Source organism: Neovison vison, chromosome 6 (assembly GCF_020171115.1).
Source record: "Neovison vison isolate M4711 chromosome 6, ASM_NN_V1, whole genome shotgun sequence".
Taxonomy (NCBI): domain Eukaryota; kingdom Metazoa; phylum Chordata; class Mammalia; order Carnivora; family Mustelidae; genus Neogale; species Neogale vison.
Genome location: NC_058096.1, coordinates 172,255,340 through 172,279,698, shown reverse-complemented (window position 1 = coordinate 172,279,698; position 24,359 = coordinate 172,255,340). Strand labels below are relative to the sequence as shown.

Genomic DNA, 24,359 nt, shown 5'->3' with positions numbered 1-24,359 from the left:
TGTCAGTTTGCTTCAGTTGATATTTTAAAATACATCTTTGCTTTGGGGGCAAAGGAAGCATCTTTTCAGGTTCATGTTTTCTGCCCTTTTGTTTTCTTTTCTGACCTTTGAGCCTGTTCTCTGACTTTACCTCCTGGCCTGGTTTGCGCATGGCTTTTTTTAGTCGACCTTTTGCATCCAACCTTTTTCCTGGAGCCAGACTCCCTTCCCCTCCTCTGGGTCTCAGGGCTACTTGGTTGGGGAGAGCGTGATGACGTACCCTGCTATACTACGCATACTGCCATCCGCATACTGCCATCCGAGTGCCTGCCCCCTCCCCATGCACCCCCAGGGCCAGACTGCACCAGGCACTGTGTGTGCGCTGGCGCCTGGTTGTGGTAATGAGGGCACACCCCAGCCCAGAGACAGCAGAGCCCGCGGCTCCCAGGCCCATGCCCTCTGCACTAGCCTCCATGGCCTCTCATTCAAAGACTACTGAGCCACCAGGCTGGCCAAAGTACTAGGACAGAGTAAAGTCGCTTGTGTGAGTACAAAGATCCCACAGAGAAGAAACAAAACCCCTCAGAATTTCTATCTGCCTGTAAGTGAAAGAACAAACAGAAGAAGGAAACAGCAAATTGCCAGGTTTGGATGACTCTAAGTTGAATTGTGAGAGGCACCAGATTTTACATACCACTAAGAAAGAAAAAGCACTTCCAATAAAACCAGGAGGTACCGCCAGCTGTAAGATGTACCCTGGACACGGGAACATGACCGTGTGGGAAAAATGTGCATCCCCATATGGAGAAAACAGGGTACTGACAGTGGTTACATCAGGTCGCTGGGGGATGTGGGGAGAGGAAGAGAAGTCCTGTTGCAATGGACCCTTCTGTATCAGGCCATTTGTTTCAAGAAGCAGGCCCTTAGTTTTGTAATTCAAATGACTGCAGTTTAAAAAAGGAAAACAGGGTTTTCCAAGCAGTAGCTGCCTGGTTTCCTTTCTGGCCACCTCCTGGCCTGGGGACACAGTAATTGGCAGCTTTGGGTGCCCCGCTGGGGACCTGTGTGGGGGGAGGGCAGGTAAGCGCCAGGCACACTCCTTCCAGAGCTCAGTCTGTGTGGATCTAATCAGCAGAAATTTCCCTTTATTAAGGCCTGGCCCCCAAACCCATCATTAAGGACTCTTCAAGCTTAAAGTCTACGGTGGATCAACCACAAACAATGTGACAAAGCCCAATTTCCCAGGGAACAGGACAGCTGAGAGCTCTTCCCCCTAGACCTTTCTATGCTTTTTCTGCCTCACAACATGCTTTAGGACCTCTAGACTCATCTGTCCATCTGTCCTTTACTACCCTCTGTCCAGCTAGACTATAAAGGGTGGGAGATCACTGATGACATCGCTGCACAAAGATGTCAGGGAGTTTGACTGTGGGGTTCCTGGGTAACTGCCCACAGTCACTTCCAGACCCTCCTATAGATACTATGTCAAGAATGAGGTTGTATGAAACAGACGGCCTCCCCCAGGGCTAGGCCCTTGAATGCAATAGTCAACCAGACTAGACAAGCTTCCTATCCTCAAGGAGCTGATTGTCTAGAGGGGAGACAGACAACAAACAAGGGAATAAAAACAGAAAAGAATGTTAATGTGATAAATGCTGTTAAAACACAAGTGCCGTGACGGGGGATGCTCTTTCTAGATGAGGGATGGCCTCAGTGGGGAATTGCCACTTAGCTTGATGAGAAGGAACCTAGCCTATAGAAAGAAGGAGAAAAAGCATTCTAGATGGTGAAACAGCATATGCAAAGGCCTTGAGATAGGAAAGGAGCTGATGAGTTTGAGGAATGGAAAGGATCCAGTAAGCTAGAGAAGAGTGAGGGAGGAGAGAGGGGTGGGATGACCAGCTAGAGAGGCTGGGTTTTATCCGTGCCTCATGGGGAAGACTGCAGAGTTTGAAGCAGGGGGCACCACAGTCTGATTCATATTGTTGAAGAAGTCCATCTGGCCACTTAGGGAGAACAGATGATGGGAGGAAGGGTACAAGAGAAGATGGGGGAACCAGTGAGGGAGGTCACCCTTTCATTTATTCAACATGTGTTTATTCAACAATGTTTTAATGGAATTTCTGAAAAACACAAAAATAAAAACAAACAAAACTCATCAGCTAGAGCCTGTCTCCAGAGGTCCAGGGTCTGCTGCCTGGGCACTGGCAATAACAGGAGAGGCAGGAAGGTCTTCCTGAACAAGGAGACATCACAGTGGGGTCTTGAAGGATGGCTATGGGGCGTTCCAGGGGTGGATATGGCTTGGGCAAAGCCTCAGAAGTGAGGGAAAAGGTCACTGTGAGTGGGGGCTGTGCTCCAATCTGTATAAATGGCTAAATTCCTGACCGACTTAGTGCATGAAGTAATTCACTGACAAAAAGTGGTATGAAGGGACGCCTGGGTGGCTCAGTTGGTTTGACAACTGCCTTCGGCTCAGGGCGTGATCCTGGAGTCCCGGGATCGAGTCCCACATCAGGCTCCCAGCTCCATGGGGAGTCTGCTTCGCTCTCTGACCACCTCCTCGCTCATGCTCTCTCTCACTGTCTCTCTCTCTCAAATAAATAAATAAAATCTTTAAAAAAAAAAAAAAAGTGGTATGAAGGTGAAGCATGGAAGATGCTGGAAGGGTCGATGGGGAAAAAATTACAGATGGGCGTTGAGAAGTTTGGCGTGGGGAACACTGAAGACCCTGACCAGAGAGTGGCAGGACAAATGGGCATTCTGAGGGTGTCCCTGGTAGCCATGAAGGGGGCTAAGGCAAGATACAGGCAGAGAGGATGAAGGTGAGCACAAGCTGGTCTTCCCATTCTGATTCTATGAATGATAATACTAGTCATACTAACAACAGACACTTCATAGAACTTCCTGTGAAGAGCAACAAGCACTGTTCTAAGATCCTTACACCTATTAAATTATTTAATCTGCATGAGAACCCTATGGAATAGGTCATGTATTCCCATTTACAGGCAAGGTAACTGAGGCACAGACAGAGTAGATCACTTGCTTAAGGTCACACAGCAAGGAAGCACTGGGGCTGGGAATCAAGCCCAAGCTTCCAGCCTCCAGTATCTGCTCTTAATATCTGCCCAGTGCTGTCTTCTCCATTTTAGACCCCACAATTCTGCATCCTGGGATTTTGTCTCCTTGACAGAAAGAACCACCCCCCGACAGGGCCTTTGGCTGTCTTCTGAAGCCCTAAGAATTCAGCAATAGGTCCTTCCACAGACACAAACTGGCCACCTCCCCCTCACAGCACAGTTGCTAACCAGCTGACCGGCGCAAGTCCCTGATCCTCTGTGAGGGAGCTGCAGAGTGAGGATAGAATGCTATCCTCATGGGATGGACACGAGAACTGTGTGGCAGCCACTGGCATGGTCATCACTGCAGCCACCAGGCATGGAGCAGGAGCTGGGCAGGGTCCTTGACTCCCAACTTGCATCATCTCCACAAGGGCGACCGCCATCCCCGCCCCCCCCCAACCTGACACACACACAGGTGAAAACATTGAGGCTCAGAAAGGAGCAATAACACCCACAGAAACACAATTTGGCAGAGCTGGGATCGGAATTACAGCTCCCTCAGTAGGGTCTAGGAGACGCTTAAGGCACTGAAGACTTCTCTCCTCAAATTTGGACCCGGTGTGACTCCAACCCTCTGAGGGGTTACTGGGATATCTTTCGGGGAGTGAGGATGAAGAGCAAGGATGTGGCTGATTCCTGGGGCCCAGCTCTGTCTCTGCCAAGGGGTCAGCCCCAAAGGTATCCTCAACTTGCTCCTGTGTGCAGCTGTGTTGGGGACATGGGGTGGGTATGAACAGCCCTGTTACCGGCTTGGGGTCTGGCCCAAGACCTTGCCCTTTCTCCTGGAGGGTTGTGGGGGGTATGTAACTTTGAGGGGTGGCAGCCAATATCATGATGGAGTCCCGGGCTTCTGGGCTCTCTGCCACCTCAGGCAACACTGCTCCGGGCCTCAGTTTCCCCTTGAATCCAAAGGGCACAGCAGGAGGATAAGGAGCTGGGCTTTCCTCCCACCTCTGAGAGTCTGTCCAAACCACAGCACGTCTCCAAGACCGGCTCTCCTCTTCTCTAAATGGGACCAGTGGCACTTGGGAGAGGTAAAGGAAGGCATGCTTGGAGCACCTAGCACAACAAGGTCTCACTTAACGACAGTGGCTATTATTACTCCAGGTGTCCCCTAAGGCTGCAGTGGGGCTCAGGGGAGCTCACTGTGTGAAGGCTGGTCAGCCACTTTCCAACACTGGTGTTTGTGTTCATTTTTAGCTGCTGTGGTCCCATTATAGAGGTTTGACCCTGGAGTTCAGAGAGATTCCCTGGAGAAGGTTTTGGAGGTCCCAGGACAAAGGAAGCTGCTGGAATTCCCTTCTCTTGAGGGCTTCGGGGAAGACTGGGACCCCAAGGTAGACTCCACAGCCTTGGAGTTGAAAGCTCAGCTACATCGGGCATGGGAAAAGGGTGGAAGAGGCCCCAGACTTCTTCCTCTATTGGCCCTCATTTTATAGATGAGGAAACTGAGGCCCTGTGAGATCCAAGGTTACTCATGGTCCAGTCCCCAAGCTGGGCATTAGCTCTCAGCTGCCACCTTGCACCTGGGGCTGCCTGGCTCCCCAGTGACAGCCATCTCTGGGGCTGATTCATCTCCAGGTTTGGCCAAGAGCTTGGCACACGGCCTGGCACAGAGCAGCTACTCCGCCAATATTGGTTATATTGATTTACACTCTCTCCTTTCTTCAAGATCCTCTGAACTTGGAAACTTGAAATTGGCTGGAGGTGGATGGGGAGAAAGGCCTCATTTTAATCTGAAGTGAGTCATGTAAGTTGACAAATTTAGAAGTGGCCTAAAGAGCTCTTGATCTCCTGCCTTCAGATAGTTGCTAGAAGAGACTGGTTCTTGACAATCTTTGCATTACAAATGCACATGTGTCAGCGTGGACACTGTCCCCAGGACTGTGCCCCGCCTGGGTCCCCCTCGTGAGTCTGCTAGACCCTACTAAGGGAACCTTCTCTACAGAATTTCTCTGTGCAGAACAGGGGCTGCTGCTCTCTCAGGCTTGCTCCTGAGAACCAGATCCACATGGGTGTGCACATGCACAGCCATGAGCTCCTTCCCTCCAGCTCTGTCCCTTGCCCATGACCTTGAGTAGCAGCAATGCCTGAGCAATCTTGCATCTTAGACATTTAAAGTCCTAGTGGGCACATCTGGCCCGAAAATCCCTGTTTTTTTTTTTTTTTAAGATTTTATTTTTTATTTATTTGAGAGAGAGAGACAGTGAGAGAGAGCATGAGCGAGGAGAAGGTCAGAGGGAGAAGCAGACTCCCCATGGAGCTGGGAGCCCGATGTGGGACTCGATCCCGGGACTCCAGGATCACGCCCTGAGCCGGAGGCAGTCGTTTAACCAACTGCGCCACCCAGGCGTCCCGAAAATCCCTGTTTTAAAGATGGAAATTGGTACCCAGGGAGGGACTGTGATGAGTCCAAGGTCACTCAGGGTGTTTGTCTGGCTAGGCTGCACCCAGGTAGCTCCTTCCCCACTCCCACTCAGATCCATTCTGTGGCCCTGGTTCTGCCCCGGGGGCTAGGCCAGTTGGCTAGCCAGGGCTTTTGCTCTCTCCAGGAGGGAGTTCTGCTGTATCAACTCTGCAGTAGCCACCGAGAAGTTTAGGAAGTGCTGGCCACTAGGCGGGCAGGTTGGCTGGCAGGCTCTGCTGACCTTGGGCACGGCCCAGCTCAGCCCCTTCCCCTGTGCTGTGGTGAACAAGCAGAAATGTGAAGGGAGAAGGAAACCATTTCTGAAGTGAGCCCCAGCCCAGAGGATGCTGTATCTGGCTGCTACTTCTAGAAACTGACCTCCTTGGGCAAGGATCACCCCCTGCCCACCCCTCCTCCATAAGAATCAGAGTCCTAAGGAAAGACAGCAATACTGAGCTGCGGCCTAGACACTGGAGAGAGGCAGCTGTTTGACCTTGGGCATACCCACATGCCTCTTGGCCTCAGGTGCCCCATCTGTGAAACAAGTGCTATCTGTATTGTTACTATTTTATTGAGCCCACTGTCTATTTCAGCTGCCATTTATTGAACTAAAAGAGACTCATTAGAAGTTCATCAAAAAACAATTGCCTTCACTTCTGCCAAGCATTGCCCTAAGCACTTTAATTTTACTTAATTCTTTAGCAATCCTATGAACTGGAGACTTTCGTTATTCCATTTTATAGATGGTGGGACTAAAACACAGAGAAGTTAAGAAATTTGCACTAGGTCACACAGCAAGGAAATGGTAGAGCAGGAATTGGAATCTTATAATCTGTATTTTAAACTCCTCCCTGTACTATAGTCTTTGTTGTTTGTTTTGAGCTGCCAATTACTGAGCACCTACTGTATATGGGCACTGTGCTGGGTATGTGATTGTTGACCCCTTGTGGACTTCTCACAATGGCCCTGGGTGGAAGAGGAAACAAAGGCTCCTGTGTGGTGCATCAAAATGTCCAAGGTCCCACAGTAACCGAGCTGGGGAGGCAGGTCTTTTATAGGTTTTATCTTATTTACTGTATTTCACTGACTCTAAGGTACGTCCATTGTAAGATGCGAGGTTGCTTTATATATACTTATGAAAGAAAAGGGCATGACTTGTTCTCCTGTGACATGCCACCACTTGTAACAGGCACCCCTCTTTCAGAGATGTCAAAACGTGCATGTGGGAATCAGCTGTATTCACAACAACCCTTTAAGGTGGGCACTACTGTCCCCATTTTACAACTGAGGAAACCAAGGCTCAGAGCCCAGGTTTTGGATTTGATGCTATGCAGGCTCAGCCCAGACCTGGTCCTGAACCACCTGCTACAATGCTGCTAACTGGGCCCTGGGCCCAAGTGGGATATGCACTGCGCCTTCGGGCACAGGTGAGAACGCTGAGAAGACTCAGGCAGTAAAAGCCCAGCACCCTTTGCTCCGGATGAGGTTTTGGCCTTCACCTAGGGCAGAGGCCTCAGCCAGACTGGGGGATACCCCAAAATGGATCCCCCACTGCTCCACAACCTTGATGGGAAAATGTGATGGTTCAGCCTCCCATACCACCCTTGAGCTCTTGCTCCAGCCCAGCGAGGCAGGGGTTTGAGGGAGCGAGGCTGGAATGAGCTTCTCTAGACGACATTCCCCACTTCCCCATGCAAAGCAGTCCCTGGGGTGGCCAGACATAGCCAAGTGGAGCAGCCCAAGCCAATGTGGGGAATGCCACCGCTTTACAGAAAACTGCTCTCAGGGTGGGAATAGGAGCCCCAGAGAGACCTGCTTCCTTTCTTCGAAGATATATGGCTCCTGGACCCCAAACAGGGTCATACATGTCTAGCTTCTCCCCACAGGCTCTTCCAACCCCATACTCCACCGTAGCACAATGTCCCCCAGCCTTTGCAAAAATTAAACCCACCTGCCTGTCTCCCGTAGGACTCAGACTTTCCCTTTCTGAGGCCATCTTTTGAGGAAGCCATCTGGGGACCTTCTTCCAGAAGCAGGACAGAAGCTCAACGTTTCTGAATGTCTGGCATGACCGGGGCTGCATATGGGGCAGCTTTCTCTCCATCACGTTACACACTGTCTTGTTAGGCAGGTCGCTTCAACCTCACTTTACATGTCAGAGCACCAACCTCAGCAGGGCAAAGCTACTGGCTCAAGGTCACAGCAGTAAACACGGGCGTTAGGATTTAAATGCAACTCTTTCCGATGGCACAGGAGGAGGCCGTTTTAATATCCATCTCTGGACAGGACCTGAGCCAAGTGCTCCCTTTGCATTACTTTACTCAATCCTTACACAACAAATAACACTACGATGATAATAACACTATTGTCATTTCCATTTTACAGATGAAGAAACATCCTCTGAGACTTCAAAGGCCCACAACCCAGGCCAGGCACTTCAGCAGAGTCCCACTTGCCTCCCATGACATCTGGGAAGGTGGGTACTTTTATGGAGAATAAAACTGAGGTTAAGTTACTAGTTCGACCACCTATGGCTATCTAACGGTAGAGCCACTTGGATGAGGCTTGGAATAAGCAACTATCCTCTCACACCTGAAATGAACAAATGAACATTTGTAAAGTGGTCGAGGATACATTTTAGCTATTAGTAATGACTATTATGATTAGCATTTCAGAACCTGGTGATTACCCTGCCAGGTGATTACCCCATTCTCCAGTTGAGAACCACAAGGTTCCCAGAGCATGAGTGGCAGAGATAAGAAGGCACTGTGGGCTCTCAACCCTCTGCTATGCAGGTCTCCTGGGACTAGCATAGCCCCCTCCAAACTCCCCTGTCCACTTCCAGCTTTCCTTTCTGGAGCTCATGAGCATTGGGTCTACCCAGGACTGGCTGGAATTCCTGCCCCATGGGTTTCTGGCTATGGACAGTCCCCACCCAGCTCTAAAATGATGGAAAGGAGAAAGAGCACCCGAGACCTGGGTTTAAATCACAGCTGTGCCTCTCACTTGCTATGTAACTCCAGCATGTTCTTAACTTCCCTAGACCTTAGTTTCTTTATCTGTAGAATGGATGTTTGTGAGGAAGAAATGAAACACTGTACAAAGGACTTCCTAGCAGTAAACTAGTAGAATATTAGGGATTGTAGTGGGCCCAAGTGTCTCTCCCCAAATTCATGTCCACCTGCAACTTCGAAATGTGGCCGATTTGGAAATGGGTCTTTGCAGATGTATTTAAAGATCTTAAGACAAAATCATCCTGGAGAGATGGGCCCTATGTCCAGTGACTGGTATCCTTATAAACAAAACAGAGGACAGGGAGATACACAGAGAAGAAGGAGATGGGAAGATGAAGATAGAGGTGGAGCTCGCAGAGACACAGCCACGAGCCATAGAAGGCCAGGGACCGCTAGCGAGGACGGGAAGGTGGGGTTGAGGCAGGGTGTGTGCAGTCTCCCTTAGTCAGACATCCAGCCTCCAGAACTGTGAGAGACTACATTTCTGGAGTTTTAAGCCACCCGGGTTGTGGCCATTTGCTCAGGCAGGTACAGGAAACAAACTGCGACGGCAGCTCATACCGCAGCCTTGCAGGTTTAGACCCTTCCCCCGAGGGCCAGCTGGCAGGAGAATCTGCCCTCACTGAGGACACAAGGCAGGCAGGATTAGCAGCCCCTCTTTCTAGGGGAAAGCATGAGGCCAGGGGGCTGACAGGACTTGCCCAAAGTCACCTGTCCCTGACCGACCTGAGCCTAGAACCTGGCTCTCCTGCCCCTCGGACCCAGGCCTCCTCTCCCAAACCTGGGAACCTCCGGAGTCTTGGAGACTGCAGCCCTGGTCACCTTCCCTTGCCTCTAGCAGGCTGGGCCATCTTGCCCTCCATTCCTTTGACCCTGTAGGCCGGATTGCACAGGATGTGTCTCAGGCCTTGAAAACAGCCCTCTGTCCACACAGGGCTCTCTACGGCAGACCAGGGTGAAGCCCTCAGCACATCCCCTGGTGTCCAGCAGGTTCCCAGGGCTTGCTGCAAGCATCACCTCTTCTGTATGGTCATCCTACAGCTACCTGCTGAAGTAGGCACTGATTCCCATTCTACAGATCAAACACCAGGGCTGGAAGAGGCAAAATGACTGACTCAAAGGTCAAACTCTTAAACGGCTGAGGTGGGGCGCCTGGGTGGCTCAGTGAGTTAAGCCGCTGCCTTCGGCTCAGGTCATGATCTCAGGGTCCTGGGATCGAGTCCCGCATCGGGCTCTCTGCTCAGCAGGGAGCCTGCTTCCATCTCTCTCTCTCTCTCTCTCTCTCTGCCTGCCTCTCCATCTACTTGTGATCTCTCTCTATCAAATAAATAAATAAAATCTTTAAAAAAAAAAGAGTCACTTAAACGGCTGAGGTTTCAAACTCACACCTTCTGATTCTCAGTCCAGACTGATTCTTGAACACCATGACGTCTGTTCACTGAGCTGACCCTGTGGATCCCACCCCGAGCCCAGCCCTCTATGTCCACCACTTTCCTCACTTGCCCCGTGCAATGGCCTGAAAGGTGCATACTCTTACCAACCGTTCCACAGACGTGGGGACTGAGGCTCCACCCTACTTCCTGCCTTGAACTCCAGAGTCATCTTCCCCATCTCCTAACACCACTGACTGTCCCGGTCCAGGGGCATATTCTCCCTGAATATTTTCTTGTTTGAGGCTCCCACTGGAAGGGAGAAATGATTACTGGATGTTCAGTGCTCTGGCCTTGGAGAGAGCAGAGTGGGCCAGGTGGACCAGATTCTAGGCAGGAGACCCACCGCTCCCTCCCACACTGCTCTGTGTGATCTAGGAGGGGCTGGGGAGGGAGACAGCTCATCCCCCACAAAGTGTGTATGCCTGTGACATCCAGCACTTGCACCCCAGACCGCTCTGCTGCAGACCCTGGAAACTAAGAGGGATTGAGGGAACCATGCCCTGCACCTCAGGGTCCCCCGCGGCCTACACCTTCACCCTGCACCTAAAATGTGCCAACTGCCTCACACACATTACTTAGAATCTTCCCCACAGCCCTGCTTTAAATCTGTTCCCCTTCTAGAGAGGAGAAGATTGAGGTTTACAGAAGATAAGCCATATCCCTCACTGTCACAGAGCTGGGGATACCCATTGCCACGACTCAACCCCAAGGCTCGGTGAGTCTCTGAGGAGCACCTCCCAGCCACACTGCTGAGAAAGATGGCCTTGTTTGCCATATGAAGGTTGACCGGCCCCCAGAAAGGCCAGATTTAGCTATATAGGATGCCACCAGAGCCTGGCAGTGGGATGGGAACTGGGGGGCTGGAGATGTGAGGGTCAGTCTCACTCTGCCTTCTGATTGCCAGGGGACCTCAGTTTCCCCAGATGTGGCAGAAGCCGGCCAATAGCATAGTGCCCAGGTTACCCCCAGCTCTGAGAGCCTCTGAGCTCCCCCAAACCTATTCTCAATGGCCTTGTCTCCCCCAGGTACAAAGCTATAGAGATGAGAGCTCTGAGACACCTGTGAAAATGCAGCTCTCAGGACCTCGTGAATCATTGGGTAGGGGGATCCAGAAATTTGTCCTCTACCAGGTGATTTTTTAGGTCCACTAATGCTTGAGTCCTACCAGCCTAGAGATTTCCCTTCTTGCTTCCCCTCCTGACCTTGTCAACTGCAGCAGCAAGGTGCTCCCCTGCTTGGACTCCAGCCCCTGGTGCCAATCATACGTCTCTGCACAGCCCTCTACAGTGCTCTAGGCTCTCGGACGGCAGTGGGGTAAGGCAGGGCAGGAATAGGCATGTCCTGGGCACAGAGGAGGAGACTGAGGTGCAGAGGGGACAAAGCAACTTGCCCAAGGTCATACAGCTGGTCAGAAGTAGAGGCTGAACCTGATGCGCTCATCATTTTACCTTGGAATCCAAACATCTGGGGAAAACCAGGGGTCAAACAGGCCCCCGCTGCTTCATACCTGGGACCCGAGTGAGTTGGTAAGGTACTCTACTCTCCAGCAAGCACAGAATGACCTTGGACAAATCCCTGCTCCTGGCTGGGCCTCAGTTTCCCTGTTATGAATGGGTCTGCCAGGTAACTTTTTAGAATGCACACATTTGCTCTGGCTTTCTAGGTGCCTTCAATTCCACCAGGTAAGAGGGTGACACAGCTGTGTAGGACAGGGGCACATGTGTCTGGGAAGGACTCTGCTCTTACCCTCAGGAGACTCTATGGACCCTTTCTTGGAGCATCACCCCCAAATTCCAAGTTCTTGGACTGTTGCTTCTCAAGATGTTGGTACCCCAAACTGGAGCTGACCTTATAAAGGCAGGAAGGGGAGGGTCTAAGAGGGCAGGCAGGGAAGCTAATGGCCTAGCTTCCACCCTGTCTCTGCCATGTTCCAGCTGTGTGACCTTGGATAAGCATCTCCACTTCTCTGCACAGCTTCCTCATCTATGGCATGGGAATAACATGGCTGTGGGAGGCCCTGGCGAAAGGATGGATGTAGAACAGGAAGCTTGGTAAGTGCTAGCTGGCATATTATTATTTACCCAAGTCTCCTGACCCATACCTGTACTAGGTGGGGAGAGAAAAGAATGAGGGGCCCCACATTAGAGTCTCTTTACAGCATAAACCACAGGCAGCTTTTCTGATCTGTGGTCTGGAGAGGACTCTGAGGGCTGCTGGCAGTGCCCTGGACCCCAGCTCCCAAGACTCCATATCAGAGTGCTGATTTCCTCAGGTCAGAGAACAGGGGTGGTGGGGCCAGTCCAGACTCCCGGGAGTCTGGGCCATGGGCAGCAGCTCCTCCTGCCCCCTCCTCTGTCCCCTTTCTAACTTTAGGCAACCTTCTCTGCCACACATCAAGAATCCAAGATGGCTTTTGCTGAGCCCAATCACAGTTCCCTGGGAATCTGGGCTGGCTCTTGCCTGGCCAGTGTCCCTCTGTCCTCACAGGTAGCCCCAAGGGCCAGCCTCTCCCCAGTGCCCATGGAGGCACCTTCACTGCCACAGAAGATGCCTGGAAGCTTAGGGGTGTATGTGAGCCTGCGGCAACCACAGAGGAGCTGCATCTGTGTGCCTGGGCCATTTCTGTGCATAGGCAACCTGCATTCGTTCACCTGTGGCCACGTTCCAGCATACCGGGTGCTCACTAATCCACGGACAGGCGTGCAGATGGCATTCGGGACACCACATATGTGTGCTTGTCATTTTCACACGGGGGCCAGCCCGCATGAGACCACATGCCACATTTGTGGCTGCTGCCCGACACTGTGTGCAGGCCGGTTAGTCCCTATGCAGCCTACTGCATTCCTGTTAGAGCTGCAGGCATATGTGGGTATGCCACGTTCACAGGTATGTGTGTGCGTTTGTGCATGAGGCAATCGCGTGCCTGCTTTAGCAGGCAGGTGAGCCGGTGGTGTTCAGGGATAGGAGTTGTCCCATGTGCTGAGGTGTGTCTATGGGCACAGGAAGTCTATGTGCATATGATCTATGAACATATACAATACACTACTACGTATACTATATTTGTGTGTGTGCATCTGTGCAGATCTGTGGTTGTGTGTATGCCCTAATGAGAATGGGACTGGGGGTACAAATGTAGCTAAATAGCACGGGCCATTTGCATCTCTCCTGGACTCCCCCTACAGGGCTCCCCTGGAGCTGTGGCAGCCCCTCCCTGCTACTGCCCCTTTAGCGAAGTTGGCCTGCGCTCCAAGCCCCCTCCTACTGCACACGTCAAAGGAGAATTTCTCCGGATGGCGCCTGCAGCTCCTGGAAATGCCCCAAACGTCAGCTCTGCCTCTTCCCAGTGATTTGGAGAGCAATGCAGGCAAGAAGGGGAGCCCACTCTGTGCTGGGAGAGGGGCACTCAGCGTCACACCCAGACCCTCTGGGGCTGAGCTCGCCTACTTAGCTTACCCTTCTGAAGGTCGAGCCTGGCTGGGCCTCTGCGTGGGGGCCCTGAGACCCCTGGGGGCGCTTCCCTTACTGGGGCAGTCCAGCCACAGAGATCCCTCCCCATACAACCGAGGTGAACAGAGGACAGCCATGGAATGGCCTCTTGGTTAGAAAGGATGGCTGCCCACTGCAGCCCACCCATGGGTAGTACAGAGACCTGCTGGTGGGTTTCCCAATCCTGACCCTGCAGGGGGCAGGGAGGAGCCCCAGGTACCTAGCTGTCAGCCAGAGGCCACCCCAACCAGCGGAAGAACTGGGCTTCCGGGCTAAAAGTGCCAACTCCACCACCCAGCATGACTGCTGCAAAATGGCCTGGCCATCCCACTCCTGTCCCCCTTCTGGCCATCTTGGGGACCTGGGGACTCATCCCTGCCACCACATGCCTTGGCTGACCTGACCTGGTGGTCCTGGCATGCAGCAGCCCACCTGCCAGAGGGACCCCCTGTGGGAGCCTCCCTCTGCTTCTGTCCTGGAACCCAGTGGGGGCCAGGCAGGAGGCACCCTCTAGTCCTCTGCGTCTCCCTGGGACCAAGCTCAGAGGGAAGAGGACCTTGCCCCCTGCTACCGGCTTGCCGGTCCTTGCATAACATCCATCCAGGGGCATCTAATGAGCAGAGGATGCCGGCATCTACCTGAGACCCTGGGCATCCGCTTGTCCAAGACCTCCTTGCTCAAGTCCACAGCACCCCAGTCCTATCCCCCAGCACACGGACCCTCATACTAGTGTCTCGCTCGGCAGCGGCTCCCAATGCAGCCTCAGCTGCTGCCAGATAAACAAGCCCTGCTCCCCCCCCCCACGCTGCCGCCACCACCATCAGCACTGAAAAAAATCAAATGAAATGAAACAAAATAAAATGGGTGAGGGAGGAAGGGGAGAACGGATTGGGGCGCTTTTTATTTTTTATTTTCTCATGCTGGGGGATGCCGGTACTTACTTGGCTACGAAAATCACCACAAATCCGGCACGGTTTCCAGGCGGGCAGCCCCGTAATCGCGGTGCGGCAGCTGGTGCCGCGGCTGAGCCCAGCCAGCGTGCCCGGGTCCCTCTGCAGACTGTACCATCCTGCCGGAGCAGGTGGGGGGGCGGGGGGGGGGGCGGAGGCGCCGGCGCCGGCTTCTAGGAGAGCATCTCGTTGGCAAAATGCAATCTCGGGGGAGGCAGAGGCCGCCCCAGCCGCTGCGCTGCCGGAGGCTGGGGGAGGGGGCGGAGGACCGAGGACGAGGGAGGGACGCGGGGAGGGCTTGTTGGGGGGGGGCTGGGGGAGGAGAGTGGGGGCAGGGGTGTGTGGACCGAACCACCACGGTGTTGTTTGCGGTTTTAATTCCTCCCGTGGGATCATGAGGAACTGAAGCTGGCAGAGTCCCAGGAATATGCCCGCTCCCCCCAAGTAGGAGGGAATGTCAAGGGCATGGTGAGGGTAGGGTTGGGGCTGAGTCGGATTGGAGGGCATCCTGCGACTGATGGTGGTGGGGGGGAGAGTAATAGGGGAGAGGGAAAGATTTTGCTCAAATGGCCCCAAGTCATCCCCCACTTTCTGGGGGACTCCTTTGGCTGTGCATTGAGTGGGTCTGGTTTCCTTCTCCTTTTGGTCAGGACACCCCCGCCCCCCAGACCTGGGTGGGGCAAAGGTCACATAGGGGTAGCAATGGACTCAACACAGACTAAACACATTTGTGGTTGCAGGTCCAATATGACAGAGACTGCACTAAGCTCCCTTCTGCTCCTACTGCCCTACTCTCCTTACTGCCATCTAAACACTACCCCTGTGGCCCAGCAGCCCCCCCCAGGGGTACCTCCACCTGCCTGGGGGCTACTGTTCTGTCAGAAGACCCCCTCAAGGGGCTGCTTATCTGCTCATGGATGCCCACTGGCAGGGGGCATCATCTACAGAGACATCTGTGAGGAGTTGGGGGGCTGGTCATATTGGGGGCGCTGACCATGTCCAGAGACTCCAGGGACCTCTGGGGAAGAGTCTGCAGGAATGCAATCCTCCCAGCCAATTTACCCATTTCTTTCTGCCTTGACTGCTACCCGTTTAAGTCCAGACCTGCTGCCCCTTTAAATCCAGACTGATGGGAGAACAGACCTGGGAGCAAGATTAGGAGGGCACAGTAGGTGAAGGGGCTTCTCTTGGGTTCTGAGGCCTCGCTCTCCACTGCTCTGTCCCCCCCAGGAGGAGTGCCCTGGTTAGGAGGAAGGCACCAAAGGTGGAAGGACCTTCAGGACTGCTGTCTCAGGGTAGCTGTCAGTGTGCTGGGGGCACATGTTGGGGGAGAACAGGGTTGGGGGTGGCCCCAGAAGGCAACCCCAGATGGAAGCTGCTTCCTTTCCCCTGTCCCTACCCCCTGCCTGGTTCTGAGCTGCCTGCCTGAGCCTGAGCGTCCCGAGCTGCCTCTCCATCCCTGGGCTGGCACAGAATATCAATTTGTCTCGTGAAGCTGAAAGTCTGCACTGCACCAAAATCAGAACCTGGCCGGGCAGAGGGGCCACGGGAGGCAGAGAGCTTGGGAGTGAGCACCAGCGGCCGGGCCTCTGTCAGTGGGCCATATTGCTCCCCCTTGCTTTTTAGCCCTTATACCCACCAAGGGGTCCCCTTCTGCTCCTGGCCAGGCAGAATGAGATGTGCAGAGGATGCTGAGACGCTAAGGATGCTGAGTGCTGGGCAGCCCTGGGCTCCACGGTGCCAGGCAGGGAAGACTCCCGGCTGGGGTTCCAACAGAGCAGCCAGGACATAGCTCAGAGAGGCTCTTACCTCCTACCCCAAAAGCCTGAGACAGGGAGCTGCCACGTTGGCACCTTCTTGGGGGTACAGATGGGGGGCTTCACTGGTCCTCTTCCAGGCAGAGTTCTAAGTTAGACCCTACCACAGGAGGGGCCAAGCCAGGAGTCCCTCATCCCTTCCCCAGGGCCTAGAGGCGGCCCCTGTCCCCCAACACAGGGTCAGAGAAAAGCACTCTGAGATGGCCAGGGTGAAGGTTGGCACAAAAGGGCAGAGGGTAAAAGGCCTATTGCAGCTCACATGTGGTTGGGGCAGACAGGTCTGTGCCAGGAATCCCACCATCATTTCTGTGACAACAGGGGCTTTGGGGAGGGTAGCAAACTGATTTTCCTGATTACAGAACAAACAGCCCCAGAAGGGGCCTGTTATGAGCCACCATTTCCACAGTAATATACTTTCTGTGTCCAGCACACTTGACAGTTTGCAAAGGCCACTGCAAAACAGTGAGTTGTTTGATCCTACCACTAGAATGACTTCTGTGAGCACCTGAATGACAGTGAGGAATTTGTGTATGGTGACCAGGACACAGTGTTTCAAGCCAGGAGGGGGTCAGTCAAACCCGTGATCTCAGCTTGAGGACTCCAAGCCCATGGCTCCCTCCCTGTGAAGGCCAGGATGGTGTGGGCTGGTTGGGAGCCCTAACACTCATCTGCTGAAAGTTCGGAGTCCTACCTGCTCACTGGCCCCTGCCTGGGGTGGCTGTGCTGTTACCTGCAAACACTAAATTTTTAGGAGCTCATGGAATTTGGGTTCCCAGAATCTAAGACTAGAACTGACACCTGACTAAGTTCCCATCTTCTTGGCATTTTGGACCCTGTTATATTTCAGCATCCACATCCACAACCCAATGATAGGATATCCCCTAACTTCTGAGGCAGCCCAAATGCTGACCAGCAGAGTCCGAAAGTTTTTCATTATGTTTGGCCCGTGAACTCCTCTTCATCCTTCAAAGTCCAGCTCAACCGCTGCTTTCTCAAACAGTTCTTCCTGATTCCACTGAGAGAATCAATTCCTGTGTCCAGCCTGGCTCTGACCACACGGTATGGTGATGGTCTACACATCTGTCTCCCTCACTGAGCTGTGACCACATCAGCTCTGTTTCTAGAGCCCCAGCTCCCAGCATGTGGTAGGTGCCCCAATAAAGGCCTGAATGTATCTGCTGCTCTGTGATTTGGATTTATCAAATGTCAGAATCAGAGGAGTTGAAGATTTGAAGGACTTGAAGGACTCCAATCCAATTCTCCCATCTTATAGCTGAGCAAACTAAGGCCTCAAGAAAGGATGTAAGTGGCTTGCCCAAAGTCATCTGGCCACAGACATTCATCCCCTGCCCTGCCCCCTATACCTCCCCTTCCTGCAGCAGACATACTTAGGGCATCTGGCCTGTCTTTCCAGGATATGTTGTGGGGCAGGGGGTACTGGACAGGCAGAGGTGTTGCAAAATCTGACAAACAATGGTGCTAGTGTTGAAACTCCGGGAAGGCTGGAAATGACAAGTCAGGGTGACCCACGGGGAAGAGTGGGGGAGAGGCAGGAGGCAGGCCAGGAGGATTACTGACAGCTTCTGCCTCCAGCATGATCTGGCTTATGGTGAACATGGATTGAGGGTAGGGTTGGAAGGTATGAGAAATAGGGCATGGGTGAGGGGAGAGCCAGCCCAGTCCAATTTTCACACAGTCTTCAGTTGTCCAGACCATGGTTGGGGGAACAAATCCCAGGACCAGAGAGGAGTGGGAGTAGAGGGTTAGTAGCTAGGTATGAGGGTGGGGATGAGGTCGTCTGATGAAGGCAATTTGCATAAGGGAGACAGATGAAGTAGGTCCAGACAGGTCTGAGGGAGGCAGAATCAAATGCAATCAAGAAGAGACCAGCTGTGTCCTCTCCAGGAGACATAGGTTCTCTTTTGCTCCCCCTCCTGAAGGGAAGGAGGAATGAGGGCTACCTCTGCCCTTGCCTTGCCCAGCTTAGGGTCTTCTCACATCTAAGCAGGTTAACTGCTGTCACAAAATGCTGTTGGCTGGGCCCCTCTGAGGCTGAGAAGGTATTTCCAAAGGCCCCTCCCCTCCCTGCCTTGTCTGACCTTCACAAATCACCCTTGGAGAGATTGGGCTTCTTCCCATTTTATAGAAGAGAAAATGACAGAGGCCTTGGTGACGTGCTTTGGAGGCACAGAGCTAGTGAGGCCCAAGGTCGAGATCTGAGCCCAGATCTGACCCACTTGTCCCTCTGTTCCTGTCTAAAGATCCTCAAATTTGAGGCACACGGCTAGGCTCCTCTAGGACCATGACCTTGAGGGGCCATAGAATGGTGTCTGGGGACCAGGTGGCCCAGCTTGTACCAAGTCTCACAGCTACCTTGGGGCACTACACCCATTCCTACCAAGGTCCCAAACATCCTCAACCCACCTAAACTTAGGCTGAGGTTTTGTGGCCAGTCAGACAGACCTGGGGTCCTCTTTCATTTCCTGGCAATACTTGGGCAAATGACTCAACTTCCCTGAGTATTCTCATCTGCAAATTGGGGACAATAATACCTATTTGGCAGAGTCACAGGCTGATGGAGAATGGCAGTTGGTATTAATAGGATAAACACAGAGGCCGAGATTCTCCAGAAGGGCCCTGGGGAACAGGGTGGTGGGTCTCTCCCAGCCCCTTATCCTGCTGCATGATGGTTCTCAGACCCCCTCCCCTGTGGGGCTTGGGCAGGGCTGGCCTTTAAGATCCTGATAGTCCAAGGCAACCTGCTGACATGCAAACCCAGTCCCCCATTCCTGGCTACTTCCACCAGTTCTTGCTCCCCCAGTAAGGAGGGGTTCAGGCTGACGTCTAACTTCCGCCGCCATTCCTATCATAATCCTACTGTGCATTTCACCATACGAGCTTCATAACATTCTGGGAGGGAGGTCCTGTTTTTCATTCTCATTTTACTAATGAGGAAAGTGAAGTACAGAGAGGGGAAATGATGTTGCCCAAGGTCATACAGTGAGTAGGGGAACTGGGGCTTGAAACCAGGACTACATGAGGCCCCCCACTGGGCCCAGGGACCCCAACGGAGATGGGTGTGAACCTAGGTCTAGGGAGCCATGGAACTTATTTTCCCATAGGTCAGAAAACCTGGGTGCAGAAGGCCTAGCCTAGCTTTCTGGTGGGGCAGGGCCAGTATGTGGTGATGGTTGACTCTGCTGCCCCCTGTATGTGAGGCCAGAGGTTAGGGGCCAATTAGGAAGCAGATACTTTCTCTCCTGGAAGAACACAGAGCCTGGGAAATCAAGAACTATTCTGGGAGGACTCCCTGGGGGAGGTTGCCTTTTCCAGGCCTGGGAAACATGGTTTCATCCACGCTATCCCTTTGGTTAATGCACATGCAAACACACTGCCCACACCCATCTGTCAATCCTACCTCCTCCCCTTGGTCTCCTTGCTTCTTCTCCTGCTATCCTCCCCCTGTTTGCCCATCCCCTGCACCTTAGAGAGCTTTCTCAACTCCTCTAAACCTTTTTTGGCTTCCCTGTGCTCTCAGCATAAAACCTAAACTCCTTCCAGGGCTCATGAGAGTCAGATGACTATTCCAGACCCCTCCCATTATCCTCCATCTACTTTCCCCACACTAAGTCTTTCCTGCTCCTCACACACACTCTTGCATTTCCATGCTTCTGTGTTTTTGCATGCACTGTCCACTCTGCCTGGGATGACTTCCCTTCCCACTCTTCTGCCTGGAGAAGTCCTACTTACCCTTCAAATCTCAGGTCCAGCAACCCTACCTTTCTGAAGCCTTCCCTGATTTCCCCTCCATCATCTCCAACCCCCAAGAAGAATTTGTTGCTATTAACCTCTTTATGTGCATCTCTGTCATGTCCTTCAGGCTGGGGGAATCCCTGGGGATAGGGAATGGGTCTCATTTGCTTATTATATCCTCAGCACTGAGCATAGAACCTCAACAAATATTGATTGAACCGATGAGTACATGTTTGTTGAATGAAAAAGCAATTCCCTGGTGGTTTTGAACTGGTATTTGCATCCCTCTGTGGCTCTGGAAATATTCTTTGCACTTACTGGAGGTCCTGTTTCAAGAGCTGCTATTTCTTGAGCCTGTCAGTGAATGGGGCTCTCTCCGCAAGCCCACTTTGTGAAGGGAAAAGGAAGACCTGAACTCCACTCCAATGTCCCTCAGTGATGTCTCAACTGGGACCAGAATGCTTGAGACCAGGGCTGAATGCAAGGTGAGTTGAACACCCAGGGAGGAGCCCCTATCCCTAAATTCTCCCTGCCAGATACCTATAGCCTGAACTTTTACCATTAGTAATTCATTTCTTTGGATTATTCAGTCTACAAATATTTACTTCGCTTTCACTGAATGTGAGGTACTGTGCTGGGGTTCCTAGTGAACATTTGTGTGTATGTATGTGTGTGTTTTCACTCTTGATGGAAGGCTGATTCCCTGGAGAGAGAAGAGGAGAAGGAAGGAGAAAATAGAAGGAATAGGGACAATGTACTCAGGACTGTCAGGAGAAGAGAGAAGGGAATTTGTCACTTGCTGAGTGCCTACTCTGTGCCAGGCACTTAGTAGTATTTACTCCTCCTCATGGTCTCCAAGTTCAGTGTTATCAACCCTCAATTTAGAGGTGAAGAACAAGCTCAGAGAGGGGGAGTGGCTTGCTTAGGGGAACACAGCTCTGTGGTATAGGAGTGAACATTCAAACCTAGCACAGTCTGCACCACAGCCTGCCATTTCTCTGGAAGTCCTCCTGCTGAGGAGGCTGTAGGGCCCAGCAGGGGGAGAAGGTTTCAGAGAGCATAGGAGCTGAGGTGTGACAACTGAGAATACTGCAGGCCTAGAGACACATCTGCTGACCGGATGGCTGGACACTGCTGGGATTTTGGAAGCAATAAGGACTCAGGGACTGAAACGTGGCCATCCCACTGCCACTGTATCCTTAAAATGGGTTGGAAGCTGCAGGGACCACATCAGCGGTCTCTGCTGGGAGCATTCTTTGTGTGCTAATGCACACAATTAACCGGCTTTGTGGATGGTCTCACTCCCATTTTACTGACGAGGAAACTGAGATCTGGAGAGTAGAGGGGACAAGCCCTCTATATAACTAGAGGCAGAATTAGAATGCAGATCTTTCCTGGAAGGCTCACAGAGGAGCAGCAAGTTGTGGGCTCACCTCTGATAAGGTTTCCAAGCAGCCAGGCCTCTGAGAGGGACCGCAGCCCTTGCCCTGTCACACAAGCCCTCTTCCTCTGGGAGCTTCTCTGGCTCAGTCCTCCACTGTACCCAAAGGTGGCAAGGGAGTGGGGTGGGTCCGAAGAGCTTGGGAGCTGGAGCCCCTTGGACTAACTCAAATCCTGCTCCACCCTGATGGGCTGTGTGATTTGGGGCAAGTCTCTCTGTCAGGCCTCAGGCTTCTCATCTGTGCAACATGCATGGCAACAACTGCTTCCTGCTTCTCTGTCTGGTCATTTGTTCACCAAGTACCCACTGACATCTGCCACTTCCCAGGTTCCATGCTAAGTACTGAGGATGCGGCAGGAAAACTCATGGTGTGCACTCGAGAGGATTCAGACACAGAAGTGAAATGTATGCACGGACCTATGTACATGGAGAAAGGGATATAAGGAGCATAGGCCATGAGCACATTCAGCAGGAGGACCTGGCCATTCCCTATAGGAACACAGTGGGGAGTCGCAGAAGGTTTCTCCAAGGGGGCTGGTCACTGAGCTGGGCTCAGAAGTCTGAGCGGGCTCACCAGGTAGGAGAGGTGGTGTTCCTGGCAAAGCCCCTGAGGCTAGAAAGAGCTCAGCAATTCTTCTGGAACTGAAAGGGGGTCTGAATGCCTAGAGGGGAAGAGTATGCGCTAGGGGCAGAAAAGGGGTCTAGGGGCAGAAAAGGGGTGGGGTCTTAGAGACCACCCTCCAGATTTCTGTCCTTATCCCAGGAGCAGGAGGAACCTTAGAAGGATTTTAGAATTAAACAGAATGAGGATGATGAAGCCCTTGGTGAGGTGCCCACCACATGACAGAATTCCATGTTGTTAGACCACCATACCACAGTAACGTTGCACATGTAACCTGTGCACATGCCACAGGTAACATATTCGTTCAGCAAACCATGACTGGGGCAGACCCTGAGCTGGGGACATATTGGCAAGAAGGAAAGGGGCCTGCTGGCACTGGGTCATAGCTGCAAGCAGAAAAACACCCAGTGGACATTTACAGAGTCTCAAATGTGCTGGGAACCGAGGGGGGCCACCTGACAGAAGGGGACATGGAGGCCAGGAGAGGTGAAAGGCCCCTGCCTCTGAGGGTCAGGGGTGATTAAGAGATAGCTGTGGGTTCAGGACTCTAAATCCAGTGCTCCCTTCCAGACCCTAGACTGCCATAGGGGTAGCTCCCCTTGAGAGCTGCTGGGCAGAAGAGACGGGATCGGTCTGCGTTACCAATAGTAGCACTGAGGGGTGGCATGGCCTGGACAATTACCACATACCAGATACTGTTTGTTCTAAGAACTTCTCATGTTGTGGCTCAGTTAATTCCTACCCTTTAAGGAGTTCTTACCATCCCCATTTTACAGACGGTGAAATAGAGGCCCAGAGAGGCCACATACCTGGAACAAAACTGTCCCTTTGGCAGGGGTGTTGGGATTCAGACACACACTTTCTTCCCTACCCTGCTGTAAGTATGGGGAATGTCTGGGCCGCACCAGGATGTCCAACAAGTGGCCAAAGGGAACAGGGTAGAAGTGGGATGTGGAGCTGGAGCTGGGCCTGAGGAGGGAGGATGAGCAGATGAGCTTTCTGCCCTTGGAATACAGGCGGGACCGATGCCGCCTTAGTGGCCTTCAAGGGCATCCCTGTGGGGGTGTCCCCCTTTCTCCCCAGAGGAAATTCCCTTTGGGATCTGCCCATGAAGCTGGTTTATATAGAATCATGGTCCGCTGGGGCTGGGAGGCCAAGGGTGGCTCCATGGCAGCCCCTTCACCCCATCAGAACCCCTTGCTCCCATCACACTGTGGGGCCACCTTGCTCTGAACCTGTCTGTAAGATATGGCTCCAAAGAGTCCCGACACAGGGGCCATGCCACCCTCCAGAGGTCCTGCATCAATGGGGATTTCCAGGGCTTCTGTGGATGGGGCTGCCCTTCAGCCTGGGCCAACTCTCTCACTACAAGGCCACCTGCTCTCTCAAGTCCTCCTTGCTGTCCCCCAGCCTCCCTGCACTGGCACTCTGAGACCAACATGCAATAGTGAAGCACAAGAAGGAAATGCAAGTTGTCTTGACAAAGCATATGGAGCTTCTCAGATACAAGGTGCTAATTTCTTTCCGGGGGCACACAGCACAGTGGAGAAGAGTAGGGCGCGGAGGGGGTCACAGAGGTAGGGGATTGAACCCCGGCTCTGCCATTTACTATTGCATGGCCTTGAGCTAGTCATTTCGCCAGTTGCAATCTACCTCAGTGTCTCTATCTGTGAACTGGGAATAATAATAATATAATTGATCTGGTCTTTGATTTCCAACAAAATGAGAGAGAATAGGAAGGTGTGATTGGTTCATTTCTTCTGCATTAATTGAGCACCTACTATGTGTCTGGCAGTGAGGGCACTGGTTCCTGGAAATGGGCTTTGGAGGAGGAGACTCGGTTGTGAACAAGGGAAGGAGTGGAGGAAGGTTGGGAGAGCCCTGTGGGGTGCCATGCAGTGCCTCTGCCCTGGTGGGAGGGGAAGGTGGTACTCTTGCTCCATGCCCTCCCCATGTGGGGGCTGTCTCAAACCTCTCAGGGCTTCTCTCAAGGGTGGCGACCATTTCCTCTGGGACTTGGTCAGGCCTTTCAGCTCCAGCCCCACAGAGGAACCCACCCATGCACCCCTGCCTAAAGATCCAGCCCCGGCTCTGGTCCCAGAACTACCCCGGCTGGAGGCTGGGTGGTATATGGCTGGGGTGGGGACTCTGAACTCACACACACCTGGCTTCAGATTTTGGTGCTGCCACAAGGTACGCTACCTTGGGCAAGTCACTTTAACTCTTGCAGCCTCTGTTTCCTCATCAGGAAGCTAGCGATAATGTCCACCTCAGAGGATGGTACTGAGAATTAATTGAGATTCTGCCTCTTGTGTGTTACATGCACAATTAATAA

At 52.7% G+C, this 24,359-nt stretch overlaps 1 protein-coding gene across 8 annotated transcripts in view; it reads right to left on the bottom strand.

Annotated features, from left to right (window-relative positions):
- Positions 1-24,359, bottom strand: part of ATP2B2 (ATPase plasma membrane Ca2+ transporting 2) — a 284,665-nt gene that overhangs the window by 151,132 nt on the left and 109,174 nt on the right. For 7 of the 8 annotated variants that reach the window (XM_044252999.1, XM_044253001.1, XM_044253004.1 and 4 more), the window contains exon 1: positions 14,383-14,493. The exons of the other annotated variant lie outside the window; for it this stretch is intronic. The gene's annotated coding sequence lies outside the window, so the exon portion shown is untranslated. Of the gene's footprint in view, positions 1-14,382; positions 14,494-24,359 lie in introns of those variants that run through there. 8 annotated transcript variants of the gene reach the window in all.